This window comes from Diadema setosum, chromosome 12, assembly GCF_964275005.1.
Source record: "Diadema setosum chromosome 12, eeDiaSeto1, whole genome shotgun sequence".
NCBI classification, from domain to species: Eukaryota; Metazoa; Echinodermata; class Echinoidea; order Diadematoida; family Diadematidae; genus Diadema; species Diadema setosum.
In genome coordinates this window covers 42,270-56,706 of record NC_092696.1, presented here as the reverse complement: position 1 = coordinate 56,706, position 14,437 = coordinate 42,270, and the positions used below count along the sequence as shown (strand labels likewise).

At 38.3% G+C, this 14,437-nt stretch overlaps 1 pseudogene; it reads left to right on the top strand.

Annotated features, from left to right (window-relative positions):
* Positions 1-10,612, top strand: part of LOC140236259 (uncharacterized) — a 42,152-nt pseudogene extending 31,540 nt beyond the window's left edge.
* Positions 10,613-14,437: the final 3,825 nt, after the last annotated feature.

The window sequence follows — 14,437 nt, the reverse complement described above, 5'->3', positions numbered from 1 at the left end:
TCCCACTCTATGTGGGTGCCTCGGGCACCATGACCCTTTTCCCAAACATTTGACATTGCAAATACAAAAAAATAATTGTACGTTAATTATCTGATCGTTTTACCGCAATCACGACATACTTTGATTAAAACATAATACATATGGAGAAATGATTGCATTACTGATTGTGACTTTTAGAATGCTTGATGATAATTCTAGAGACTTAAAAAAAAAGATTAGAGCTTCGTCAACTCACGCGAAATCAAATTCATATCACATTTTAGTCATTTTATATAATGCACGTAATGCCTGTCTAGGTTGTAGAACATAGTATGTAACTGGAGAAAAGAGAGAGAGAGAGAGGAAGAGATAAAAAGAAAGTGAGTGGGTGACTCAGAGTGAGGGGTGGGGGGTGGGAGAGAGAAAGGTTTAGGAAGTTGCAAAAAGGAGGTGTAATCAGGGCATACAAAAACATATCAAGAACTAAAACAAACAAGCTTCAGCTTAATTTTAATTCAAGACATAAAATCATCAGAAATTATCACACTGAATGGTATATGATAACCGAGAGATATGTTTTAATCCTGATATAACGATATTCAGTCTTCACATTGTGTTATATTGAAAATTTATCACACTGCGGTAATTGTAAAATAAAAATCATATGAAATTCTTTTAGTATTCAACCTTATCAACCTGCAACTTATCAATCTGAAAACATTTCAAATGTCTCTGAATTATAAACCTTTGGTGTGAGTTATAATGTGAACACAGAACAATCATAAATAACCTGTACAATACAAGTACCACTTGAAAACTTTGAACAACCAATCTCAAGATGAATCTACTTGTTAAGTAAGGCATTTACACTGCTCCTGACCTGTAACGTTCAGTCCTACACTTGATCTTCATGGGTTTGTTGCTATGACTTAGGGTTCTGTAGCTGCTCTGTGTCGGCGGAAACCAGTCTGGAAATCTCGCAAAGAGGGAGGCAGCGAACCTCAGACACAACTGAGATCTATCACAGAGGGAAGTGATGTTGCACATGACACAGACCTCCTTACTTATGTTTCATACCTGTTACCCAGGATTATACGGAGCGCTCTTTTTTGAACCATTTCGATGGCGTTACTTTGTTTATTAGTTAACAATATTGTTATGGATGAGTAGAACACCGGTACAAAATAATCGAGGACTGGTATGATGTAGCTAGTGAAGATGGTTAGTAGTTCTTCAGGTGGCGCCCTGTATCGTTTCATGACGCGGAGTACGTAGAGCTTCCTTGCAGCTCGCTTGGCAATCTAGAACATACTGATCCATTATTCCTTAGACTAAAAGTTCTTAAAGTTGACGATATACACAAATTTCAAACAGCAATATTTATGTTCAAATACACGCAAAATCTACTCCCACTCTTCCACAACGCATTTTCCCTTAACAGGGATGTCCATGCTTACCCCACGCGCCATCGTAATGATTTCCATTTCCTAAACTCCTATTAGCTCAAAAATCAATTCGGTATAACGGGCCTGATATTTGGAATTCACTCCCTCTCCACATAAAACAGTGCACATCTCTCTATTCCTTTAAGGCAAATACAAAGAAATATTTCTTGGCACAATATCATACGGTACAGTAATCATTAAACATGTACCTCTTATACTCAACAACAAGGCAATATTTGGTCCACCCTCTTTTCCTTTTCTTTTACTTTGCTGCTTGACCCTTCGCCCATATTATAACATATCCAATCATTTTCTTAGAAGTGCTGACCATCAACACTTTCGCGCTTCATCACCTGCACACGCACTCACAGGCACCACTCCTGTTTACCAAGTAAAATTATTGTATAAAACTGGATTTACACGCACTTTAACATGGCCCATCTGTATAAGTGTTCAAGTACTACAATAAAAAATGGTAATTTAACTCTGGCTGTCCGTCTGTTCAAGCACGGCTTATAACGGCGGCCCTCTGCATCATATGCATATATTATATATTGTACTGTGAATTAAGTCATTATTGGCCATATAAACATTTTGTATGTTATTTAACGTTTCATTTGTCTTTACATACAAAATATGACTTACTATGTAATATGTCAATAATTTTCAGAATTGTATTTGTGTAATTGAACCTGCCTTTGTTATTTTTGTTATTCTGAAAGAAAATATGAAATGCAGAAAATAAAATCTTTTCAAACAAAAAATGTCGTCGACATGCAAATCCTAACGAAGATTGCTTTGAATACGAACACCAAGGAGATTGACCTTGTTTATCATTTTCTTCCAATACATTGTCGTTCAGCTTGAGCTTGAGGGGTGGGAGTGGTGTTTTGGTATTAAACGTGACACGCATCACTTTACATTTCGAAGGGTTAAGTTTCATCTCCGCTTCGGCACAACACTTGCTGAGTTCCTTGAGAATGTCCGGGACTACACTTGCAGAGTTTATTTTCCTATTCTCAGCAATGGTCATGTCATCTACGTATTTCCATCGATCTACTAGAGCTGTCTGCTGGAGTGCATCGTTTATCATTTTGAGGAATACATGTATAAGACATGCTTCAGGCTTTCAACCTTGTCTTGATTAATGTTGGTTTCTTCGATGAAAATCTGTATAGAGAGCTTGCTTACAAAAGGCCTAAATCCATTGAAAAATGATAGATTGATATTTTGGAAGCTAGTTCTTCATTTGTCGAGCTATTCATTCTTGCCATTTTGACATGATCGTATGTTATCGCTTTTTTTATATAATTTGATTCTTAACCCTCTGCAGACTCAAGATCTGTACTTGATCTTTACGAGCATTCAGGACGATTCGCACTATCAATCCTCGATGGGAGATGACTTGGCCAAATGGGTGTGTACTATGCCACGTCTTACGAAGTTCACTCTGTGGTGCCCCTACTTGCCTGATCGTTTCCTCTCAGCAGCCGCCACCTCAGCATCATCCTGTCAGGTAAGTCATATTTTATTGTGCATTATGAAATGTGTCATATGCTGTTGGAAGTGTAGAAGCCTTCAAACATGTAAATTAGGCCAAAAAGAAAATAGTTTGTTTACCCTTGGCGACCGACCGAAAATCGCTAAAATTTCGGGTCGTTTTTTTTTTCTCTCTTCCAAGTTTATTTTTTTCCCCACACATTTCATCTTCAGTAAATTTGTCAACGGTTTTATACCCAAACTAGAGAAGCACTCTGAGAGCGCAGACCTGCGCCAAGCATGAAAATCATTTTCACCACTGATCTTGTTCTTCCATAGAGATATCGGTGATTTCCACCCATACGTGGATAGCATTGTGTGCTGAAAGTTATCTGCTTTCCCAATATAAGGGAGCTTTAAATTTTTGGACGCGCGGACGGTTAAAGTGAAAACTAAGTTTCGGTAAGTGCTTGAGAACCCGTCTAGAACCATTTCTTTTTTCTTGCAATATATCAAAAGAGTCCACTAAGAAACTCACCTGGCTGACGCGGTTTGCCGGAATGATGAGTCGGTTTGGAGTATTTTGAGAAAAATGATAACAGTAGGAAAACCGACTTTTATTCCAGAAGGCTCCAGACTAACTCGGTCTCGGGAAAAATTCGACCCTACTTCAGACAATTCACACGCAGTTCGTGATCGCCACATTCTACTGGCCACTGCATAATACCAAATGAGGCCTAATAACTGAATGGACAGGAAAGTGCGTGCTAACGTAATCCTGTACAATGCAATACAAAAATGACAGCGCGCGGTCCTCAGTTGCTGAGACGCGCGGTCTTTGGAGTTTTTGTTGTTGTTTATCAAGCGCCTTTGATTGTTTTAGAGGTGCTTGATAGGCGCACACTAATTTTGCATGCGCGCAAAAGAGGTTTATTGATGCGAGCGTTGTAGCAACTCGGACCATTACTGTGAGTAGCCAGAACACAAAGCGCTAGTTTATACAGGCCGCTCCCATAGGACAACACTGTACAATCAGAGGGACAACCATTACATCTCATCCCGCCGTCAAAGCGAAGCCGAGTTATCCCCGAGTCCGAGTTTAGCCTGACCCCGTTCGGGTAAGTTCTGAGACTGATCGTTTTTGGTTAATATTTCGTATTTTCGTCGTTACCCATCGAATATCTTGTTATAACATCGTTATCCTGCACATTTCCTAAGTATACGTTCACATTTGGGAGCGAAATTTGACAACTTTTGCAGGCGTACCAGAACTTTGTTTGGGCTTTAAAGGGGAAAAAACATGGTCTGAGCGTGCGCAGTAGAGCGCATCAAGTTGACGCGCTCTACTGCGCACGCTGAGACCATGTTTTTTTTTCCCCTTTGAACGTCCGCGCGTCCAAAAATCTAAAGCTCCCTGTAGAAGCCTTTGTTACGTCATAAACCATCATCTGCACAGCGCCCCTCACCCAAGCAAAAAATAGAGGACGCACTTTAGTGCGCGCAGGCAAACCTCAAATACGCGCAGCCTGAACTCCCAAGTTCATTGACCCTAGCTGCCAAAATATCAAAAATCCTTTATAAATTCCCCAAACTTCTCATATCAATACCAAAAGTTAATCGTTTCGTACTTGTGTCATTCTCAACCTTTCCTGCAAGTTTCATCCCAATCCGTTAACTACTTTTTGAGTTATTTTGCACACGGACAAACTAACTAACTAACGAACGAACAAACACACAACCAACGGTAACGAAAACATCCTCCCTTGGCGGAGGTAATTATGAATTTTAACTAAAGAAAGAATAATAAAAAAAAAATGTACCGAAATGTTTTTTCATCTCATCGACCCCTCGTAATCATGTTCGGGCCGCACGGGCCGCAGGCTACGTTTTATAGCATGCATTGCATGCCATAGCAGCTACCTTTTGGCTCCCGTGCATAGGTAGTGCACTAACTGCGACCAGCAGCCGGGCCCATCATACGCATAGCGTAATGGGGCTGCGGACTGTAGCATTCTCAAGATCATTACAAGGTAATATTGAAGACAAATTATCAACTTAAAATCGAAGAATGTATTCAATTTGACGACTTACCAGTAAAGTTGACGTATTGACAACAAAGTGCGTGCAATTTTGATTCTGTCAATAGTCTCTTTCTGTTAAAATTGATGACTTAATGTGACTCGGTCGAGATGAACCACGGAGAGCTACTCTGAATTGACGACAAGCGCATGCGCACACATCATATGCGCACAAATTTCAAATCCATTGACTGGATAAGACGTCTGTGTGCGCATGCGCTGACTGTCAATTCATTGTAACTCTCCCAGGTTCCTCTCAAGCGAGTCGCATTAAGTCATCAATTTGAACAGGAAGGGACTATTGACAAAACGAAAAGTTACATGAACCTTCTTGTTAATACTTCAACTTAACTAGTAAGTCTTCAAATTGAAGAAACTTTTTTGATTCTAAGTTGATATTTGTCCACGATACTACCTTGTTATGATCCTGAGTGCTACAATCCGCAGCCCCATTACGCTATACGTATGGGACTGCTGGTTGCGGTTAGTAGCGCACTAGCTAGCTAGCTACCGTACCGGCCGTTTCTGAAAGCACACATTTGCGTTTTTCGAAACGGCTTTTCCGAACCCCATAGCCAAAACAGCTTTGCCTGCATTTATCAAATCGTAAAAATTCCGTGAAAGCCGTTTGGAAAACTTGTTTCTGCCCAGAAAAAAGAGTGGATAAACGCACCCAAAGATGAACGTTATAAATGTTTGTCAATGAGTGTTTCTGCCTTGCCTACCGGGCCCTGATGGCAAGACGTAAATTTGAATGAATCCTCTGGAGTTTTGAGTGCATTAAACTTGCGCCACATCATGTACAAGTTGAACTAGAACTTAAAGTATTGTCAGAAGGATGAGTGTATTACGAGATGCCCTGCCAAACCTACAAAATTACATGGGTAAAAAGGGTATTAAAAAAAAAAAGAATTATAATGGAACTCAAAATATTTCCAGAAGATGACCTGCCAAAGTTACAGAATTACATGGGTAAAAATCCAAGGGTAAAAAAAACAAACAAACACAGAAACAAAACAAAACAACAACAACAACAACGACAACAAGACCTACCGACCCTCTTGGGTTTTCACAATTAAGGGCAAACAATTTTTTTTTTTTTTTGCCTTACAATAGTAACTGAGGGAGCAACTTGTTAAAGGGATAGTACAGTATTGGTTGAGATGAGAATTTGGCTTTTAATTTTTTGCAAGATACCAAGAAAACAATTATGATATAGTACAAAGCATACCATCTTAAGAGGAAATCAAAGTTTATTTGATGAAAATCGGGTTTGGAATAAACTGAAACATCGAAAAACAAATTAAAACAAAACGATCGTTACAAAGTGTGGGTCCCACACTTTATTAGAATTGCTCTTTTTGGGGTATCTCAGCCATTTCAAAACCAATTTTTTTATCAAATAAATGTTGAATTCCTCATAAAATTGCATGCTCTTTCATATGTCATATGAGATTTCACATTATCTCACCTAAAAATGTTAAAAACCTGAAATTAGGTCTCAACCAGAACTGTACGATCACTTTAAATTAAATTTAACTCAACTTAATTTTGTGGACAGCCTAACTTGATAATCACTTGAGGCATGCTAATGAAACTTTGCATGATCATAATGTGTATGAGTGGGCGAAGTTTTGCCTGTCAACTTTTGCTCAAGGTTAAAGTTCAAAGGACCGGTCAAGGTTAAAGTCTTAGAATTCAACTTTCCCCAGTATCTATAGAATGCAGTAATGTATTTTCTTAGTATTAAACTTAGTGTTTACATGAAGCCTATTACCAGGGATCATGAGGTTAAAGGCGGAAATTTAAGTGAATATAGTTTCTCCATACAGCTGTACTTCAGAAATGGCTCCAGGTATCCTCATGAAACTTAGGATATTACTTTTGTACATATGCATAATAGACCGATTTGTTTCGTTGAGGGCAGCAGACAAGTTGTGGTTATTAGTACACGGCCCAGCCATTAGGTCTCGCTACGGTGTCCCCGCAGCCCACCCCCCCCCCCCCTCCCCTCTCCGCCCACCCCATTGCAGCAGACACAGCTGAGCAGACAACACTGGACACGCGCGCTGCATTTCGACTTCTGTGCGCGTGCATCGGGGGCGGGGGGGGGGGGGGTGTTGTTAGGGGGCCATGATACACAAACCGCCACTTGGAATCGGTCAATGTAATACTGCCTGCCAATGATTTTCGGGGGAATTTTGATGTCAAGCAGTCAAATGTCAGATATCGAGGATTAAAATGCTGAAACGTATTCCAAGCAAGTTGATCTCTGAACCAATTTATCCATCCAATGAAATTGTAATATCAGTTCAATGTACTGAGTGGCCCTCATACAATTTTTATTTATTTTTTTTTTTACGTAGGTCCCAGTTTTCCATTAACGCAATTATGTTTAATAATTGTTAGTTTTATATAAAGTATGCATTTATTTTTGTAATACATTGACAGTTTTTGAATTTGTGTAAGAACAAACATATGTGTTTTTTTTAATAACATGTCATTTCATTTCATTGAAAAAAAAAGAAACAGAAATGAGACCTAGGTCAAGGACAGTAAACTCTCAAAACATTCATGACAGTCTTATCATGTCCTTTCATTTCATTTCATTTTTTTTTTTTTTTGCCAGTCAATTACCGTCTCAAATTGCCGAGATGTTATCTAGACCTATTCGCAGAACCATGCGATATTGCGGAGGCATACCAGTCGCCACAGCGTCGTTTGTTGTTTTTTGTTTGTGTTTTTATTTCTTGTACAGATCAGCGAACTTTCCTTGAAACCTTTCGGACGGGACACCAGTTTAGTCTCAGAGTCAGGAGCAGCAAACTTGGCTGAATTTCTGTGTCGTCTGCCAAATCTTACACGTGCCGATGTCAACTGGGATGAACTGCCAAAGACATTCTTCACGACAATTTCCTCACAGGCTTCTCGCTGTAAAGTAAGAATCAGTTATTTTAATCTGCTCACTATTTGTTCAATGTGAGGGAGGGGAGGGGAGGGGAGAGAGGGGAGGGGAGTATATCACAACTGTCTTGGAGGTGATAAAGTATTATTACAATTCATTGCAGAAAGTGAAGCCGTTGAAAGGGCAATAATATTTTTCAGATAATATTTTGTCTGTCACAGTGATATCATTAATTACACAAGCAAATTCAAAATAAAAACATCGTAATTACTTAAAGCATCATCATTATAAACCACATTAATTTCTATCATTGCCCATCCGACAATAATTACGTTCAGATGACAAGCCCTAAACTGAGGTTAACTTCGACGTGCGTCCACACTACGAGGTTAAATTCCTGCCCCTTTGAGTGCGTTGATTTTTGTGTCCAGACAGCCGGCATGCCCGGGACTCGTGGTTAGAGCGCTATCCATAAGATTTCTCGTGGCTCTTATTAACATCGAGCTAACCTCGAGGTTACCTAACTACGAGTACGTCTTCACGGTCCCTTACTACAAGCTTATAACATCGAGGTTTCCTATCCTCGAGGTTAAAGTTTTTTTTTTTTTTTTTTTTTTTTTTTTGTCTGAACGTAACTAATGTAGCCGTACTTTGAACCAGGCCTTTTGACAGGAAAACTGTTGAAATGACAAATGATATTTTCTGCAGTGGAGGTGGTTGCGCCATTCCTTATCAACAAGGAAACCCAACCAATATGATACAAGCTATGTTGCTATGAATCCATTTCTTTCAGAAAAATAAGAATCGGTTAATAGTGATAACGATGTGTCCTTTTGATTATCTTCATCATGTTACAGGTGGAGTGCATTACCATCAATGACAAGCCATTAAGATCTTTCCTGAGTGATAATCAAGGAGACATACAGGTATATATTTTGGTATTAACTTTTTTCTTTTTCTCATTCTTTTGTTCTCTCAATTATGATATTATTAATAATCATATATGTGATATTCATGAAGTGTAGTTATTGATGGCCTAGCATTGCCTTAGTGGGACATCTGGATGGAAGCAGAGAAAAAGTCACAAGAAGAACAGCGAAGAGATTTACTATGGGAAATTCTTTCAAGAGTGTGACGTCTTATCTTAATCCAGTTCAATCTTATTCAGCAGTACGTAATGGTGAACAGTGAGGAGAAACAAGAGGGAGGTAGAATGAATCTGCTGCGAAGAATGTAGAATCAAGTTAAAGGACATCAGCAATGTGATTTACACTTTGATCTTATACGATAGGGTCTTTTAGTAGTATCACATATTGATACATAGATATTTAATTCCGAGGTCATGTCGGTAATTTTAGCGACAAAAACAACAACATCAGCAAACAAACTAAACCTAAACAAAACAAACATAAACCAACTAAACTTAAAGAAATGTTTCCAATTCCAACATAATAAGTAATTTGATATGAAGTGAAATAAAAAAAAAGGCACATTAGGGGGTAGAGGTGTGATAAATGTCTCAAAAGTAGACCTAATGCTTGATGATTTGTTTTTAACCACTCATCTCTGCTTTCGGGTAAGACGTAGGCATGGTAGGCTATCGGGAAGCATTGATACCAACGCGCCTTACATGTCGTCGCGCAAACAATTCACCCTTCGCGAGCTTGCGGCGTACGTTGCTGCTTGGACATGGTGAAGATGAAGTTAGTCATCTTATGTCTGACGTGCTGTCAGATTCCTTCAAACGAGGATACTAACTTTAATTTTAGAATTTGTAGGCAGCATACGTCGTCAAGGATCAATTGTTTCGAGGAACAATTATGCAACATCGCATTTTCGGGTAAAATGCAGTACATAAGTGCTCTGGCGATAAACTTGTTCGGATGTTGCCACAATACTTTCTATTGAATGGACACCAATGACAAGGATGAAGGCCCGTTTACTCCGAGCACGGTATGGGCAACGGGCCGGGTCTTTGCAATGGGTGTGCCAAAAAGGAACTATGTCAGGTTCTATTACAATATCACTTCCCTGCCAATAATTTTGTTACAAAATTGATCTTCTACTGTTTATTTCGTTGTTCATGACTATTTAGTCATAGGAATGTTACGATTTTGTTTTCCTTTTTGGGCACCATAGCAAAAAAAAAACCGGCCAGTTGCTCTTACCGTGCTCGGTGTGGACGCGCCATAAGGGTTCACTAACCACGCGCTGTATACATTTATGTAACGGCCCAGACTAAAACCACGTAATGTCACTGACTACAATTTTCTTCAATGAAGCAAAAATATGTCCTTTGGGTTGATCATCATCTTTTTTTTTTTTGTTTTACATTGAAAACTTATCGTTTCTCTACCAAATATTAAAATTGTGTGGCTTATAACGAAACTGAAATAGAGATATTAAAGTTTTACTGGACCATTAGCTATATATAATTTTATAGCTTAGTAGATACTGACACTGTTATTATGTTAAAATGCGGAAATTCGTTTTTAGCCTACTTTTGGAAGATTTCGAACTGGACGGTCTTTTATTTGGATCAGACAAACATCACCCAATCCTCTACTACCTTGGAAAATTGTCTTTCTATTGAATTCTCCTCTCAATTTCCAACAGACACCCTGAGTTATGACAGCAGCTCATAAGACGAGAGGAGCCAAGAAACAGATCAAGGTTCTGGGCAAGAAAACTTATCAACTCCGGACGAATCTGAGACAAACAACTAAGGAAGCATGATAATATTAGTTACTATTAATAACTATTATGTTACTCTTCGAGGAGTTGGTTTCTTGAGAGGACCAGGACAAGAAAGGACACGTGCAAGAGGAAGAAGGGAACAATCAAGATAAAGAAATCAATGCAGGAGAGGGGAACAAACCAAGGCTTAACATCATAAAAAGAGGAGACACAAAGTTCTTTGGAATCATCTTCTTACTTATGGTCTTTCTAATAAGTTCTCCTTTGTCCTATGCGGTATCACTATTAAAAGGCTGCGTCTTTCAGCCAGGACCTGGCAGCAGGGGTGAGGTTGCAGAGGGCAATCCATCCACCTTCCAGGCAATGAAGCGTGCCATCTTCCACCAAGTGGTCTGCCGTGATCTGTCCATGGAACTACTATTAGAGTAGCTCCATGGTCTGTCTTTGGAGAATGATAAACCAAGACCGAATGAGGGGGAGGGGGGGGGGGGGCTATAGAAAATGCGACCATGGCGAAAAGAGGTCCCGAAGAAGAAATACATTGAGCCAAGATTTGAAATTCGAGTACAAAGCGAGGAAGGACATAGTGTCTATCCTATGGGATTGCATGAAAAAAAAAAAAATCTAACAAGGAACCTAAGCACCCCACATCAGGATTCAGTGAGCCGCAGTAAGCTGAAACATTAACAACAGAAATATGAGAGCTCTATACTAATTCAACGGACACGTACGCCTATGTACTGCTGAAAGTTGAAAAACACGCTAAGACTATCAGCTGAGACACTGCTGGGATGACGTCATGATAGCACCTTGTTGAGATGTCATCATGGTTGAATGACAAACCTTGTTGGCCAGTCTTATATAGAAACATCTATTTCATGCGTTTTCTCCACTTGTCTTATTTTTTTTCTCTTCATTATAATTGTGTTTGTACAATTTGCATTTGAGTCGAAAATAATGATTAACGGGCTTCTCATCGCAGGATACAGTTAGCAAGAGTACAAGTATAATATACCGGAAAAAAAAATAACAATACAATTGTACGTACTCTCTGAGTGAGTAGCATGTATAGCGAGCGGTTTATTTGTTTTATTCTTTCAGCTCATACAGGAAAAATGGTATTATGCTCTCTATGCATGTCATTAACTATATATGTATCATGTGTTCAATTTTTAGTGTAGTTCACAGTGAAATAATAATTGTATGAATAGGAATGGATATCGATTTAATTGTGCATGTGAACATCTGTAATGTACTTCTACTGTACGTGTTCTCTCATGAACTATGTAATTGCTCTTACATTGGTTGATGCACAGAATCTTTTGAATTTTATACATTGAATAGTAATAATGAGATGATAATACTCTATGTGGGCACCATGCACTACCAGATTTGTCATGCTGACACACACACACACACACACACACACACACATATACACATACACACATAAATGACAACGTTCTTTACTATTACATTGTGAAGAATAGTAACTAGTTTTGATGACGACCACTATGAATTTACTAAGATTCCCATTGCTTTCCCCGAATACATTACTTACTCAAGTAGATCAACATGTATAATGTATATACTCACTCCGTCATAAAACATATAGATTAACTCTAAGAAATTTCTTTTCCAAAATATGTGATTGCGATGCCTATATTAATCCAAAGTTGTCGGAAAGTTATTATAGAATTATTTCGTATTGACTCTTGATGATTCTTTTTTTTTTTTGTACAATATTGTGACTTCAACTGAAAAGAGAAATTCAAATTACTGTTGAAGAGAGTAATGTTGTGTTAACAAAGGAAAAAAAAAAAAACTTGTAATACTCGCCGGAGACGTTGATAAACGAGGGCAGAACACCATGATAATGTATCATATTGCACATAGGAGCTTCGGTACAATATTATTCTGGCACATAGAACCGGGAAGGTATTTTATTGTCTACGCTCTAAGTCATACCTGACAAAAGTCATCGAATGATACAAGGACAAATATTCGTGTAATAAAAACTAATTCGAATAGATTGGTTTGGGTTGTCACCATTGTCATTGTTGTAGACGCTGTCGTAAAAAAAAAAAAAAAAAATGTGTTAAGATTGGTACGATGAATTTAGTTGCAGGACATATTGACGGTTTCAGGCAGTTTGAAATAGAGCTGCATAATCATGGAAAAATATGATAACACTATTTCAGCTTTAGACCGTCTTTCGATATGTAAGGCTATTGTGTGTTCAAAAGGTGTACATTGTTCTGGTGAGACCTTTTCGCATTTTATTTGACAGTTTTACCTCACAGCTCGTGGATACCGCATTAATACGGTGACTTTGTCGCCTTTTGTATACCTCATGTTGTAATGATTTTTGAACATCTTCTATGCCGTATTAACTTACACTAATTATATAATTGAGTGGACATCCTTTCTGTTTTGAAGGTCACAGGGATGGCTTTCATTTCGATGTGGCTCCGATTTAGCTTCGGGGTTGGGCTCATTTCTTTGAGAGTGGATTAACACTCCTATAGGAGAACAAATTCAATTCGAATCTAATCAATCCGATCAAGTCAACATGATCCTTGTTGATCAGTCTTGTAGGAACATCTCTGTTTCATGCGTTTGCTCCACTTGTTTGCTTTTTCTTCCGTCTTTGTAATGCTTTGTTTCCAAATAGTTTGTATTTGAGTCGAAAATATTGATTTATGAGCTTCAGGATACAGATAGCAAGAGTACAGGTATACTAAAAAAAGTTACATAACGCACACTCTTAGTTTTATTATTTCAGCTTATATTGGAAAAAATGGTATCATGTTTTATGAACATGTTGTCATTAACTACATGTATGCTGTTTTGGATTGTTTGTGTAGTTTATGTAAATGGTGTCAGTGAGTATTATGATTGTATGAATAGGAATGGATATCGTTTTTATTATGTATGAGAGCATCTGTAATATATTTCTCATGTACATATGGGACTCATGTCTCATAGTCTTTTATGACGTATTTCTGTAATTGCTCTTACTTTACTTCATGAACAGAATATTTTGAATTTCATATGTTGAATTATAGTTATGACATGATTATACCTTGTATAGACCACATGGACGACCAGATTTGTTATGCTGTCAAAGGTGAATATCGGCATTCCATGCGGTGTTTTTTAAATCTATTTCTATCAAAATTAAGTTCTGTATTTCTACACGACACAGACATAGACAGACAGATAGACAAACAGACACACACACACACACATGCACACACACACACACACACACACACACACACACACACACACACACAGCGATCTTAACTATTACATTGTGAAGAATAGCAACTTGTTCGGGTGAAGACCTATTATGCACTGCCAGTAGACTTACTACGAAAAACAGTGCTGTCCCCGAATACAGTACGTACGCACGTAACTATGTAAACATGTATCCTGTACTCACCCCATCATAAAACTTTTTTTGTAGATTAACTCTAAGGAATCTCTTTTACGAAATATGTAAGTGCGATGCCAATATTACTCAAAAGTTGTAGGAAAGTTATTGCAGACTTAATTCATTATTGACTCTAGGTCCTTTGTTGTTGATGTCGTTGGTGGTTTTGTACAGTATTGTGACTCCAACTGAAAAGAGATATGTGAATCATTGTTGAAGAGAAGAATTTTGTGTTAAAAATGAAAGACAAAAACAACAACTTGTAATTCTCGCTGGAAACGTTGAAGAACGAGGGCAGAACACAACGATTATACATCACATTGCACGTAGGATCTTTGGAACAACATTCGTTTGGCACACAGGACCGGGAATATATTTCATTGTCTACGCTCTAGTCATACCTGACCAAAGTCCT